We start from the raw sequence: 14,748 nt of genomic DNA, 5'->3' as shown, positions 1-14,748 counted from the left end.
ATTTTTGACTTCTGTATGGTCACGAGTTTAAAAAGGATGCCCTTTTAAGTGATTTAAATTGCTAGTCAATGAAATTCTTCTTAAAAAAAAAAAAACTATTTATATTCTAGGTCTTTCTATAACGATCATTTTGAAAAAATATAAACAAAAATTATCCAAATTAGAAAGAATTTAACAATTTAATTTCCATGTTCATCATTACACATGACCAAATAATCTCCAACTGAACTGATTTTTTGCAAGGTTGATTGTTTAAGTGAAAAATGTTGAGCGATTTCGATGATTGAATTATAATGCCAATTGATTAGAATGATGAATTCCTCTCTTTTATACAGATGATGTCCTCATATAGGTTCTATGTGGAAGGGTTTTTGTCCATTTATCCTAATTCTAGACATTTTTTTTCCCACTTACCCCATTAAGTTTTTTTAATTCTCTCTTACCCATAAAGACTCTAATAAGGTCTTCCCACACAATTAAGTTTTTTTAAAGACTATTTTACCCTCATCTCTTTGTTAGAGAGAGAAAATGGAAGAGAGAGAAGTGACTTGATACACATTTACGCAAGCATACGTATTATTGTCAAGGTAGGGAAGTATTAAGCCCAAAATTATCGTACCACGAGGATTAGTGGCTAACCCACAATCTTCGGGTGGTCGGAACTAAAGTTACTAAGCAAACAAAGGCAAAAGAAAAAGAAAATAAATAAAAATGTTATTCTAAGGCACCAAGCCTTAGCAATGCTCGGCTTTGGTTCTCTCCAAAGCCTAATCAAAACTAAGAGCCTAGTGATGACTATTTACAATGAGGTAGAAATTGTCATTAAACATTGTGATTGTAATTTTCTAAAAAGACAAAGTCAAAAACTAAATTAACAACAACAATTAAGAACAAAGAAAAAAAAAAAGATAGATTTGGGTACAAGGGATCACTCTCTAGCAATTTCAATGCAATGAACACATTTCAACCAAACAAACATATCTTCATGAGAACCAAATCCCGTACTTAATGCCGGTCAAGGCCACTAAGCCGAAGCTTAAAATATTATACTTGGCACATCTGACGGAAGATTTCTCAAATGTACGATATGATGACGCCCTTGCTCTTTGAACCCTGTAGCAAACAAAAATAGGGGTATTAAGCCATAATCGTTTGACCGAGCCGATCAAGATCATAACGATGATGGATTTGTCCCAATTTTCGACCCGAAGCCTAAAATAATATACTTGACACATCTGACAGAAGGTTTCTCATGTGTACGATCTGATGACACCCTTACCCTTTGAAGCTTGTAGTGAAAAAAATAGGGTTATTAAGGGTTAATATGTTGATTGAGTCAATCAACATCATAACGATGATGGATTTTTTCTGAATTTTGAACCCAAATCCTAAAATAATGTACTTGGCATATTTGATAGAAGGCTTCACAAGTGTACTATCCGATGAGGCCCTTGCCCTTTGAAAGTTGTAGTGAAAAAAAATAGGGTTATTAAGCCTTTATCCTTTGACCAAGCTAATCAACATCCTAACGATGACGATTTTTTTCAAATTTTGGACCCAAAGCCTAAAATATTGTAGTTGACACATTTGACCAAAGGTTTCTCAAGTGTACGATCCGATGACGCACTTGCCCTCTGAAGATTGTTGTGAACCAAAATAGGGTTATTAAGCCATAAGTGGTTGACCGAGCCGATCGACATCCTATCGATGATGGATTTTTTAGAATTTTGGACCCGAAGTCTAAAATAATGTACTTGGCATATCTAACGGAAGGTTTCTCAAGTGTACGATCCGATGACGCTCTTTCCCTTTAAAGCTTGTAGCGAACAAAAATAGGGTTATTAAGCCTTAGTTGTTTAGCCGAGCCGATCAACATTCTATCGATAACGAATTTTTTTGAATTTTGAATCCGAAGCCTAAAATAATGTACTTGGCACATTGGACCGAAGGTTTCTCAATTGTACAATTCGATGACGCCCTTACCCTTTGCAGCTTGTAGTGAAAAAAAATAGGGTTATTAAGCCTTAATATGTTGATCAAGCCGATCAACATCATAACGATGAAGGATTTTATTGAATTTTGAACCCGAAGCCTCAAATAATGTACTTGGCATATCTGACGGAAGGCTTCTCAATTGTACCATCTGATGAGGCCTTTGCCCTTTGAAGGTTGTAGTGAAAAAAATATGGTTATTTAGCCTTAATCCTTTGATCGAGTGGATCGACTTCCTAAAGTTGACGGATTTTTTCAAATTTGGGCCCAAAGGCTAAAATAATATACTTAGCACATCTGATGAAAAGTTTCTCAAGTGTACAATCCAATGACGCACTTGCCCTCTGAAGATTGTAGTGAACCAAAATAGGGTTATTAAGTAATAATCGGTTGACCAAGCTGATCGACATCCTATCGATGCAGGATTTTTTCTAATTTTGGACCAGAAGCCTAAAATAATGTACTTGACACATCTGACGGAAGGTTTCTCAAGTGTATGATCTAATGACGCATTTTTCCTCTGAAGATTGTAGTGAACAAAAATAGGGTTATTAAGCAATAATGGGTTGACCGAGCCATCGACAACCTATCGATGACGGATTTTTCTGAATTTTGGACCTGAAGCCTAAAATAATATACTTAATACATGTGACGGAAGGTTTTACAAGTGTACGATCCGATGACGCCCTTACCCTTTGAAGGTTGTAGTGAAAAAAAATAGGGTTATTAAGGGTTAATATGTTGATCGAGTTGATCAACATCATAACAATGACAAATTTTTCTGAATTTTGAACCCAAAACCTAAAATAATGTACTTGGCATATCTAATGAAAGGCTTCACAAGTGTACTATACGATGAGGCCCTTGCCTTTTAAAGGTTGTAGTGAAAAAACATAGGGTTATTAAGCCTTAATCCTTTGACCAAGCCGATCAACATCCTAACGATGATCGATTTTTTTAAATTTTGGACTCAAAGCCTAAAATAATGTACTTGGAACATCTGACAGAAGGTTTCTCAAGTGTACGATCCAATGACGCACTTGCCCTCTAAAGATTGTAGTGAACCAAAATAGGGTTATTAAGCAATGATCGGTTGACCGAGCCGATCGACATCCTATCGATGACGGATTTTTCTGAATTTTGGACCAGAAGCCTAAAATAATGTACTTAGTACATCTAACGGAAGGTTTATGAAATGTACGATCTGATGACACCCTTGCCCTTTAAACCTTGTAGCGAACAAAAATAGGGTTATTGAGTCTTAGTCGTTTGACCAAGCCAATCGACATCCTATTGATAACAGATTTTTCTAAATTTTGAACCCGAAGCCTAAAATAATGTACTTGTTACATCAAAAGGTCAAAGTCTCAAGTGTACGATCCGATGATGCCCTTGCCCTTGAAGGTTGTAGTGAAAAAAAAAAGGTTATTAAACCTTAATCCTTTGACCGAACTAGTCAACATCATAATGATGACGGATTTTTTCTAATTTGTGACTTGAAGCCTAAAATAATGTACTTGGCACATCTGACGGAAGGTTTCTCAAGTGTACGATCCGATGACGCCCTTGCTCTTTGAAGCTTGTAGTGAAAAAAAAATAGGGTTATTAAGCCATAACCTTTTGACTGAGCCGATCGACATCCTAACGATGACGGATTTTTCTAAATTTTGGACCCGAAGCCTAAAATAATATACTTGGACACAAGGTTTCTCAAGTGTACTATCCGATGACGCCCTTACTGTGAACCCCTGTAATTCTATTTATAAATTTTGGTTTTTCGTAAGGTTGGTTTCGAATTTTAATTTTGAGAGTTGGGATTTGAGCTAGTTCCTGTTAGGTAGGAACTTTTCGGTTAAGTTCGGAATAACTGGTTCTCGTTGGGCTTTAGTAAACTAGTACCAGTTGGGCCTATAGAAGAATTGAGCCAGCCCATGTTGGTAAACGTAGAGAAGGAGTTTAATTGGGAAGCCAACTTAAGACTTAAGAGGGCATGAGATAGTTGAGGTGGGTATCTGAAATTGGAACACGTTAGCCTTGGTCAGTCACGCGTCCACACCTCCTGCCTACAACGCTCAGCACCTCACCGACAGCCTCCTCTACCTATATCTCTAGATTTTTCCGTCACTTGCATGCCAACCATACTCCTTTAGTTCTCAGAACCAGAGGTTACACCCACTAATCTCGTCAGCATCCACCTAAAACCCAAACCACCTTTCCTACCCAACCTTGCCAAGAACGAAGAAACCAGCCATGGCAACGGGTTAGAAGCCACTGAAGTCCCTATCTTTTTCTGTTGCCGAGTGTAGAAGCTTGGGCTTTGGAAATTAGACTGAGATCGGTTCCCTCCTAAGGTAATCCCAATCCAACTCATCCTTGGTGTTCAGTGGGTATTTTGATTTGATTATAGGGTTGGGAAATTGATAATTCTTCTTAAATCAAGGTTTGGAATTGGGGAGAAGTAGAGAATTGGAGCTGGAGTTAATCGAAAGTCTTTGTCAGCTGAAAGGTGGAATTGTGCAGTACATAAATTGAGGAAGAAGGTTTCTGGGTGAAGGTAGTGTTGACGGCAACTGACCAAATTGAGGTAAGAAGGGTTCTTGGACTGGATTCAATTCTTTTTGGGTATAATTATAACTAAAGTAGAATTCTGGTCAGCTTTTGGTGGTGGTGTAGGTTACTATAATTGTTTAATAATGGATCTTTGGAATATGTTTTATGAATGGTGACGTCCAGCAAGATTAGTGAATGGTTTTGTCTTGGTATATGTATATTTATATCCATAATTGTGTGTTGTGGGAGCCAAGGTGATGGATGTGATTTCCGTGTAAAGCTGCAGTACTTGACCAAAACTAGATCAAAGTTGTAGACTTGGTATGGTATTAAGGTTTAATTGTGAGCTGCATGTTGGTATAATTGAGGTTTTGGTCAGGAAGTCGTGTGGCATGTTGTTAGTGCTTAATTAGAAATCAAAGGGAGACCATGATTATAAAGTTTGGTATATGCTATGTTTGGTTGTAATTCATGTTTGGTCGAAAATGGTACATAGGTGAAGGATAACCATTTGTTCCGAGAAAAGTTTACTAACTTAGAATTGTGTCGGATTTGGGATTCCAGTGACCCAGGCTTAATCAACGACGGTGATAACTCGGAGATTGCCTAAGCATGGATTCCAGGTAGGGGGAACTCACCTACACCTCGCTAGAGTTTACTTTTATTTAAAGTATTGCATAACTTACGCACGGTTTTGGTTTATTTTATTACATTATATTATTTTTCTTTTATCGACACGGAAACTTGTTAATAGCGTGTCGAGGCCGTGCTATACGGTCAAGTAAGTTAGATGACTTGAGAGCGAAGGGTGGCTCTGACTTCCTTGGGTTCGATCCCCTTAACCTCCGGAGGGTTAGTTACGCCGGTCGTCCGAGTACTCCTATTGTAACGATGGACTCGGTACGTGTGTGTAGCTAGGAAGTGGACGCTCTCGCTACGCTTACCTGGTAATCACTCTAATTAAGGTAAGGCCGTGTAGTTGGTCCGTAGGGACCGGTCATCTGGTTATGGAAATACTGGGATCCCGTCTATGAGTCGTATGTGCTCAATTTTACGTATTTTACTTATACGTTATACGATATATGCATTTCTTTTTTTTTTTTATACTACGTTTTACTGCATGCTATTTATAAAACCTAGTGGGGTTGAGCTCCTCTACTGGGCGATGAACGTATGTGATGCTCACCCCTACTTTCCCTCCAGGAACTGAGCAGGAGCTAGCTGAGGACCAGACTTAGACACTAGGGTGTTGGCATCGTCAAGTTGTGTATATCTTCTTTTGGACTTGACTGTTGGTTTGGCAGGTGTTGATCGGTCTCCCTTCTTTTGAAATTGTGATTGTGACTTGGTTTTGTTGTGGGAACCTTGTAAATTTGTTATTATCCGCCTGCCTATCTTTTGGTGTGTGTTACTTAGCGTGAATCTGAAACCCGAACCTTGGACTCATGGCTTTTGTGGAATGTAAATAAAGTACTCTTTTGTTGTAAAATCTTTACGCTTCCGAATCGTACTCTCAACCTCAATCGTAAACGTTTTCTCACCACAATTCTAAAAGGCCTTGCAAGCTTTTGTGGCATGGATTTGTGGCACAAGCTGCAGACTCATGTTCAGAGGCTTGCGGCGCTGTAACGTAATCCTTCCGGGGCGTTACAGAAAAAGTGGTATCAGAGCATTCGTTTCCAATCTCCTTTCGGATCCTTAACCTTCTATTGGTTTCGTTTCGGAAATCGATTTTTTCCTGATAACTTTGTTTCATTCCACAATTCGACCTATTTTCAAGTCCATTTTCTGTTTAACTATCTTTTTGGAGTCCATCCTTGTTTGGTAAAAGTTAAAAGTTAAAATTTGTGTTCGATATTTGTTGTGTTCTTTAATTTCTGTCTGTTAACTTTTCTGAAGGATGCCACCTAAGCCAAGTTCTAGTACCTCAGCTGCTGCTCGACGTGTGGCTCAGAGGTTTTTAGCATGTCAGTCTCGAACTAGATCACGTTATAGGCTAACTGCCGAGGATCAAGAACGTGAACGGGAACTGAGCTACCTTGATAGGTTCCTGAAGTTAAAACCAATGAAATTTGCTGGTACTCCGGATTCTGAGAAGGCAGAAGCATGGGTAAAGAGTATGCAGAAAAAGCTTAGAACTCTGCATGCCCCACCAGAATATCAAGTCAACTTAGCTGCTCCTGTCTTGGAGGGCGATGCCGACGCATGGTGGGAATCCATTTTGGAACGTTATGACGTAAGCACCATGACTTGGGAGGAGTTTGTGCAGCACTTCTACGCACGTTACTTTCCGGTTGCCATGAGGCAAACTAAAATCAAGCAGTTTCTAGAATTGGAACAGACCTCATCCATGGCAGATTATGTAGGAAAGTTTACCGAACTTGGTAGGTACTGCCCTTCGATTATGCAAGATGAGACCTTGAAAGCCACTAAGTTTCAACTAGGTTTACGTGATGGAATTCGAAGGCATATTGTAGCACTTAGGCTGAAGACCTACAATGAAGTAGTCGAGGCAGCTTTTAGCCTTGAGCAAGACTTCCTAAGTGGTACTCGTGGTCGTTTTAGGCACGGTGAAAGCTCCACCGGTGCGGGAAACAAAAAGGGGAACAGGTTCAAGGTTAGGAAAGAGAAAGCTAGCAGCAGAGGAACCTCTGCGGGTCAAAGGTTTTCGCCATATCAGTGTTATCATTGTGGAGAACGTGGGCACATTAGAACTAATTGTCCCCACAGAGAGGCTACTGGGTCTGCAATGACTCCTCTTGTTCGACCTCAACATCCAACAAACACTGAAACTGTTCAGCAAGTTAATGCTCCGCTACGTGGAGGAAGTCAGGGTAGTCATGGTCGTGGTACGGGAGGACGCGGTGCTGGAGGACAAGGTCCTGCTCGTGGAGGAAGAGTGTTTGCTGTAACTGGAGGACGAATGCAGAATGAACCTCGTACTGCACTCGAGGGTACGCTTCTTTTGTCTAACTCTGAAGTTAAAGTTTTAGCGGATACTGGTTCAACGCATTCTTTTGTTTCGGATTGGTTTGCTAAAGCCTTAAATCTAGAGTCAGTACTCCTAAGTAGTCCAATGTGTTTAGATGCGCCGCTAGGAGGCAAAGCAATAGTTGATAGGATCTATCCTACATGCCAACTATTGATTGGTAGTCACCAGGTCATAGCCAATTTGTATCCGTTGGATTTACCGGGGTACGATTTAATTTTGGGAATGGACTGGTTAGAAGAGTACCGGGCACTCATTGACTGTGAGCGGCGGAAAGTACTGATAACCCTACCTAACGGAGAACTTTTGGTAGTGAGTCTCGACAATCGTTACACGCCACCCAGTCCGTTATTGAAAACGTGTTTCCAAGGTAGGAGACCACTATTGTGTTACGCGCTTATTGCGACAACACAAGCTAGGAATGTTGAAAAGGAATCTATTCCGATTGTCGACGAGTATCCCGACGTATTCCCTGCCGACTTACCAGGAGTCGCTCCGCAGCGTGAGGTGGAGTTTCGCATTGACTTAGTGCCGGGGACTACGCCTATATCACTGCCTGCCCATAGAATGGCACCTGTCCTGTTCGCTAAAAAGGCTGATGGGACTTTACGGCTTTGTGTGGATTATCGCAAGCTGAACCAAGTCACGATCAAAAACAGATATCCACTGCCAAGGATTGATGAGTTATTTGATCAACTCAGTGGTGCGAGGCTTTTCTCAAAGATTGATCTGCGATCGGGTTATCACCAACTTCGAGTAAGAGAAGAAGATATTCCAAAGACGGCTTTCCGGACGCGATACGGACACTTCGAGTTTGTGGTGATGCCATTCGGCTTAACCAATGCACCAGCTGCATTTATGGATCTCATGAATCGTATCTTTCGGCCGTATTTGGATAAGTTCGTCGTTGTGTTCATAGACGACATTCTCGTATACTCAAAGACGGTGGAGGAGCATGAAGCACACCTTCGTATAGTCCTGCAAACCCTGCGGGAGAAGCAGCTGTACGCCAAAAAGTCGAAGTGTGAGTTTTGGATGTCGGAAGTTCGATTTCTTGGACACGTAATTTCAGGTGATGGAGTATCCGTTGATCCAAGTAAAGTCGAGCCTGTATTGAATTGGAAACAACCAAAGAACGTCACGGAAGTTCGCAGTTTCCTCGGTTTGGCCGGGTACTATCGACGATTCGTACCAAATTTCTCTAGGATTGCGAATCCGTTGACAAGGTTGACTCGAAAAGGTGTTAAGTTCGAGTGGAGTGACAAATGTGAGTATGCATTTGAGGAACTTAAGGCAAAGTTGACTACCGCACCTGTACTTGTCTTGCCAAATAGCGATGACCCGTTCGAAGTTTACACAGACGCTTCAGGCCAAGGACTTGGTTGTGTACTCATGCAGAATGGAAGAGTTGTGGCATACGCGTCGAGGCAACTGAAGGTACATGAGGTGAATTATCCTACACACGATCTCGAATTTGCTGCGGTTGTGCACGCGTTAAAAGTGTGGAGGTGCTACCTGTACGGAAGCAAGTTCAGCGTCTTCTCCGATCATAAAAGCCTTAAATATATATTCACGCAACGTGATTTAAATTTACGGCAAAGGAGGTGGATGGAGTACTTGAAGGATTACGACTTCGATTTGCAATACCACCCCGGTAAAGCAAACGTAGTTGCAGATGCCCTAAGTCGAAAGACAAGGGGTAGTTTGTGTAGTTTAATGCTCGCAGATCGTGAAATAGTCACCACTATAGAAGGGTATAATTTAAAGCTGCAGCAACAAGACGCACGAATGTTCTTGTTTCACATTAGCGTGGAACCACAAATAAGGCAACGTGTCATTCAACAGCAGTTGAACGACCCGGAGTTGCAAGGAATCTTCCAACAAGCGATGGCAAATCAAATGCCTGTAGAATGGAATATTCATCCTGACGGTAGTTTGAGGTTCAAGGACAAGCTCGTTGTGCCGAAGGATGAGAATCTGCGACAACAGGTCTTGGACGAAGCTCATCGTACTCGTTTCACCATCCATCCAGGCAGCACAAAAATGTACAAGGATCTAAAAAGGACGTATTGGTGGAAGGGAATGAAGAGCGATGTTGCAAAGTATGTCGGTCAATGTGCGGTTTGCAAAATGGTGAAGGCGGAACATCAAAAGCCATCAGGGTTGTTGCAACCTCTCGAAATTCCTGTGTGGAAATGGGACTGCATTACGATGGATTTTATCACTGATCTACCTCGGTCTTCGCACGGGCATAACGGTATTTGGGTTATAGTCGATAGGCTCACGAAGTCTGCTCACTTCTTGCCAGTGAAGCTTAACTCGCCGATCGACTATTTCGCCAAATTATACGTTGATTGGATTGTCCGATTGCATGGAGTTCCGACAAGCATTGTTTCGGATCGAGATCCTCGATTTACGTCACGTCTTTGGAAAAAGTTACAAACTGAACTCCGTACTAGCTTAGACCTTAGTACCGCTTACCACCCACAGAGTGACGGTCAATCTGAAAGGGTTATTCAAGTACTTGAAGATATGCTACGAGCATGTGTGTTGGACTTCGGAGGTAAGTGGCACGAATACCTTCCACTTGCAGAGTTTGCATATAATAATAGTTATCAAAGTAGCATCGGAATGGCACCTTACGAAGCTCTGTACGGTAGACCATGTCGCTCACCAATGTGTTGGGCTAATTCTGAGGACCGGATTGTCTTAGGTCCTGACATTATTAAAGAGACCACTGAGAAGATTCGAGTCATCAGAGATCGTTTGAAAGTTGCTCAAAGTAGACAAAAGTCTTATGCGGATAAGCGAAGAAAGCCCCTAGAATTCCAACCGGGTGATAGTGTGTTTCTTAAAGTTAGTCCACGCAAAGGTATTCACCGGTTTGGTGTCAAAGGGAAGTTGGCTCCACGCTATATCGGACCGTTTCCGATTGTGGACAAAGTTGGGGCAGCGGCATATAAACTTGAGCTGCCAGGAGAACTTTCACATATACATAATGTATTTCATGTTTCTCAGTTGAAGAAAAGTGCACCCGACACTAGACAAGTAATGACCTGGAATGAATTGCCGTTGGAGCAAGATGTGTCCTATGAAGAAGGACCGGTGTGTATACTTGAAAGAGAGAATAAACAGCTCCGAAATCGGCAAGTACCAATTGTAAAGGTCAAATGGATTCACCATGGAGTTGAGGAGGTCACATGGGAACTGGAATCCGACATGAAGAAGAAGTATCCTCACCTATTCGACCAATCAGGTAATTTCGAGGACGAAATTTTTTTTTTAGGGGGGTGGAACTGTGAACCCCTGTAATTCTATTTATAAATTTTGGTTTTTCGTAAGGTTGGTTTCGAATTTTAATTTTGAGAGTTGGGATTTGAGCTAGTTCCTGTTAGGTAGGAACTTTTCGGTTAAGTTCGGAATAACTGGTTCTCGTTGGGCTTTAGTAAACTAGTACCAGTTGGGCCTATAGAAGAATTGAGCCAGCCCATGTTGGTAAACGTAGAGAAGGAGTTTAATTGGGAAGCCAACTTAAGACTTAAGAGGGCATGAGATAGTTGAGGTGGGTATCTGAAATTGGAACACGTTAGCCTTGGTCAGTCACGCGTCCACACCTCCTGCCTACAACGCTCAGCACCTCACCGACAGCCTCCTCTACCTATATCTCTAGATTTTTCCGTCACTTGCATGCCAACCATACTCCTTTAGTTCTCAGAACCAGAGGTTACACCCACTAATCTCGTCAGCATCCACCTAAAACCCAAACCACCTTTCCTACCCAACCTTGCCAAGAACGAAGAAACCAGCCATGGCAACGGGTTAGAAGCCACTGAAGTCCCTATCTTTTTCTGTTGCCGAGTGTAGAAGCTTGGGCTTTGGAAATTAGACTGAGATCGGTTCCCTCCTAAGGTAATCCCAATCCAACTCATCCTTGGTGTTCAGTGGGTATTTTGATTTGATTATAGGGTTGGGAAATTGATAATTCTTCTTAAATCAAGGTTTGGAATTGGGGAGAAGTAGAGAATTGGAGCTGGAGTTAATCGAAAGTCTTTGTCAGCTGAAAGGTGGAATTGTGCAGTACATAAATTGAGGAAGAAGGTTTCTGGGTGAAGGTAGTGTTGACGGCAACTGACCAAATTGAGGTAAGAAGGGTTCTTGGACTGGATTCAATTCTTTTTGGGTATAATTATAACTAAAGTAGAATTCTGGTCAGCTTTTGGTGGTGGTGTAGGTTACTATAATTGTTTAATAATGGATCTTTGGAATATGTTTTATGAATGGTGACGTCCAGCAAGATTAGTGAATGGTTTTGTCTTGGTATATGTATATTTATATCCATAATTGTGTGTTGTGGGAGCCAAGGTGATGGATGTGATTTCCGTGTAAAGCTGCAGTACTTGACCAAAACTAGATCAAAGTTGTAGACTTGGTATGGTATTAAGGTTTAATTGCGAGCTGCATGTTGGTATAATTGAGGTTTTGGTCAGGAAGTCGTGTGGCATGTTGTTAGTGCTTAATTAGAAATCAAAGGGAGACCATGATTATAAAGTTTGGTATATGCTATGTTTGGTTGTAATTCATGTTTGGTCGAAAATGGTACATAGGTGAAGGATAACCATTTGTTCCTAGAAAAGTTTACTAACTTAGAATTGTGTCGGATTTGGGATTCCAGTGACCCAGGCTTAATCAACGACGGTGATAACTCGGAGATTGCCTAAGCATGGATTCCAGGTAGGGGGAACTCACCTACACCTCGCTAGAGTTTACTTTTATTTAAAGTATTGCATAACTTACGCACGGTTTTGGTTTATTTTATTACATTATATTATTTTTCTTTTATCGACACGGAAACTTGTTAATAGCGTGTCGAGGCCGTGCTATACGGTCAAGTAAGTTAGATGACTTGAGAGCGAAGGGTGGCTCTGACTTCCTTGGGTTCGATCCCCTTAACCTCCGGAGGGTTAGTTACGCCGGTCGTCCGAGTACTCCTATTGTAACGATGGACTCGGTACGTGTGTGTAGCTAGGTAGTGGACGCTCTCGCTACGCTTACCTGGTAATCACTCTAATTAAGGAAAGGCCGTGTAGTTGGTCCGTAGGGACCGGTCATCTGGTTATGGAAATACTGGGATCCCGTCTATGAGTCGTATGTGCTCAATTTTACGTATTTTACTTATACGTTATACGATATATGCATTTCTTTTTTTTTTTATACTACGTTTTACTGCATGCTATTTATAAAACCTAGTGGGGTTGAGCTCCTCTACTGGGCGATGAACGTATGTGATGCTCACCCCTACTTTCCCTCCAGGAACTGAGCAGGAGCTAGCTGAGGACCAGACTTAGACACTTGGGTGTTGGCATCGTCAAGTTGTGTATATCTTCTTTTGGACTTGACTGTTGGTTTGGCAGGTGTTGATCGGTCTCCCTTCTTTTGAAATTGTGATTGTGACTTGGTTTTGTTGTGGGAACCTTGTAAATTTGTTATTATCCGCCTGCCTATCTTTTGGTGTGTGTTACTTAGCGTGAATCTGAAACCCGAACCTTGGACTCATGGCTTTTGTGGAATGTAAATAAAGTACTCTTTTGTTGTAAAATCTTTACGCTTCCGAATCGTACTCTCAACCTCAATCGTAAACGTTTTCTCACCACAATTCTAAAAGGCCTTGCAAGCTTTTGTGGCATGGATTTGTGGCACAAGCTGTAGACTCATGTTCAGAGGCTTGCGGCGCTGTAACGTAATCCTTCCGGGGCGTTACACTTACCCTTTGAAGCTTCTAGTGAAAATAAAATAGAGTTATTAAGTGTTAATATGTTGATCGAGCCGATCAACATCATAACGATGATGGATTTTTCTGAATTTTCAACCCGAAACCTAAAATAATGTATTTGGCATATCTAAAGGAAGGCTTCTCAAGTGTACTATCCGATGAGGCCCTTGGCCTTTGAAGATTGTAGTGAAAACAAAAAAATAGGGTTATTAAGTTTTAATCCTTTGATCGAGCCGATCGATATCCTAACTTGATAGATTTTTCTAAATTTTAGACCCAAAGCCTAAAATAATGTACTTGGCACATCTGACGGAAGGTCTCTGAAGTGTACTATCTGATAACGCCTTTGCCCTTTGAAGCTTCTAGTGAACAAAAATAGGGTTATTAAGCCTTAGTTATTTGACCAAACCGATCGACATCCTATCGATGACGGATTTTTCTGAATTTTGGACCTGAAGCCTAAAATAATATACTTGATACATCTAACGGAAGGTTTCTCAAGTGTACGATTTGATCACACCCTTGTCCATTGAAGCTTATAGTGAACAAAAATAGGGTTATTAAGCGTTAGTCGTTTGACAGAGCCGATCGACATTCTATCGATGATGGCTTTTTCTGAATTTTGGACTCGAAGCCTAAAATAATGTACTTGGCATATCTAACGGAAGGTCTCTGAAGTGTACTATCCAATAACGCCTTTGCCCTTTGAAGCTTCTAGTGAATAAAAATAGGGTTATTAAGCCTTAGTTGTTTGATCGAACCGATCGACATTCTATCAATGACGGATTTTTCTAAATTTTGGTCCCGAAGCCTAAAATAATATACTTGACACGTCTGACGAAATGTTTCTCAAGTGTACGATTCGATGACGCCCTTGCCATTTGAAGCTTATAGTGAACAAAAATAGGGTTATTAAGCTTTAGTCTTTTGACCGAGCCGATCGACATCCTATCGACGATGGCTTTTTCTGAATTTTAGACCCAAAGCCTAAAATAACATACTTGGGACATCTGACGGAAGGTTTCTCAAGTGTATGATCCGATGACACTGTTGCCCTTTGAAGCTTGTAGTGAACAAAAATAGGGTTATTAAGCCATGTAAACTGTAAAGTTAGTGAAATGCGAATAAACACAATTTTTTGAATTCTGAAACTGCCGAACAGGACCAAATGGTGATTACAACTTCCATTTCACTGTCAAGCTTCAAAGTGCAAGGGCGTCTTCGGATCGTCAGATTGAGACACCATCCGTTAGATGTGACAAGTACATTATTTTAGGCTTCAAATTCAAAATTCAGAAAATCCATCATCGTTATGATGTCGGTCGGCTCGGTCAATAGATTATTGCTTAATAACCCCATTTTGGTTCACTACAATCTTCAGAGGGCAAGTGCGTCATCAGATCATACACTTGAGAAACCATTCGTTTGATGTGCCAAGTACATAATT

At 41.1% G+C, this 14,748-nt stretch overlaps 2 long non-coding RNA genes across 2 annotated transcripts; both read left to right on the top strand.

Annotated features, from left to right (window-relative positions):
* The first annotated feature begins 4,044 nt into the window (after nucleotides 1-4,044).
* On the top strand, nucleotides 4,045-5,799 carry LOC112176234. The gene is made up of 4 exons (XR_002926868.2): nucleotides 4,045-4,343; nucleotides 4,433-4,576; nucleotides 5,107-5,165; nucleotides 5,746-5,799. It is a non-coding gene; the product is annotated as an uncharacterized LOC112176234 (long non-coding RNA).
* A 5,356-nt stretch (nucleotides 5,800-11,155) lies between these two features.
* LOC112175580 lies at nucleotides 11,156-13,148 on the top strand. The gene is made up of 4 exons (XR_002926528.2): nucleotides 11,156-11,440; nucleotides 11,530-11,673; nucleotides 12,204-12,262; nucleotides 12,842-13,148. It is a non-coding gene; the product is annotated as an uncharacterized LOC112175580 (long non-coding RNA).
* Nucleotides 13,149-14,748: the final 1,600 nt, after the last annotated feature.

Source organism: Rosa chinensis, chromosome 7 (assembly GCF_002994745.2).
Source record: "Rosa chinensis cultivar Old Blush chromosome 7, RchiOBHm-V2, whole genome shotgun sequence".
Lineage (NCBI taxonomy): Eukaryota > Viridiplantae > Streptophyta > Magnoliopsida > Rosales > Rosaceae > Rosa > Rosa chinensis.
Note: the sequence above shows the minus strand (reverse complement) of the source record. Positions and strands in the feature narration are given on the sequence as shown.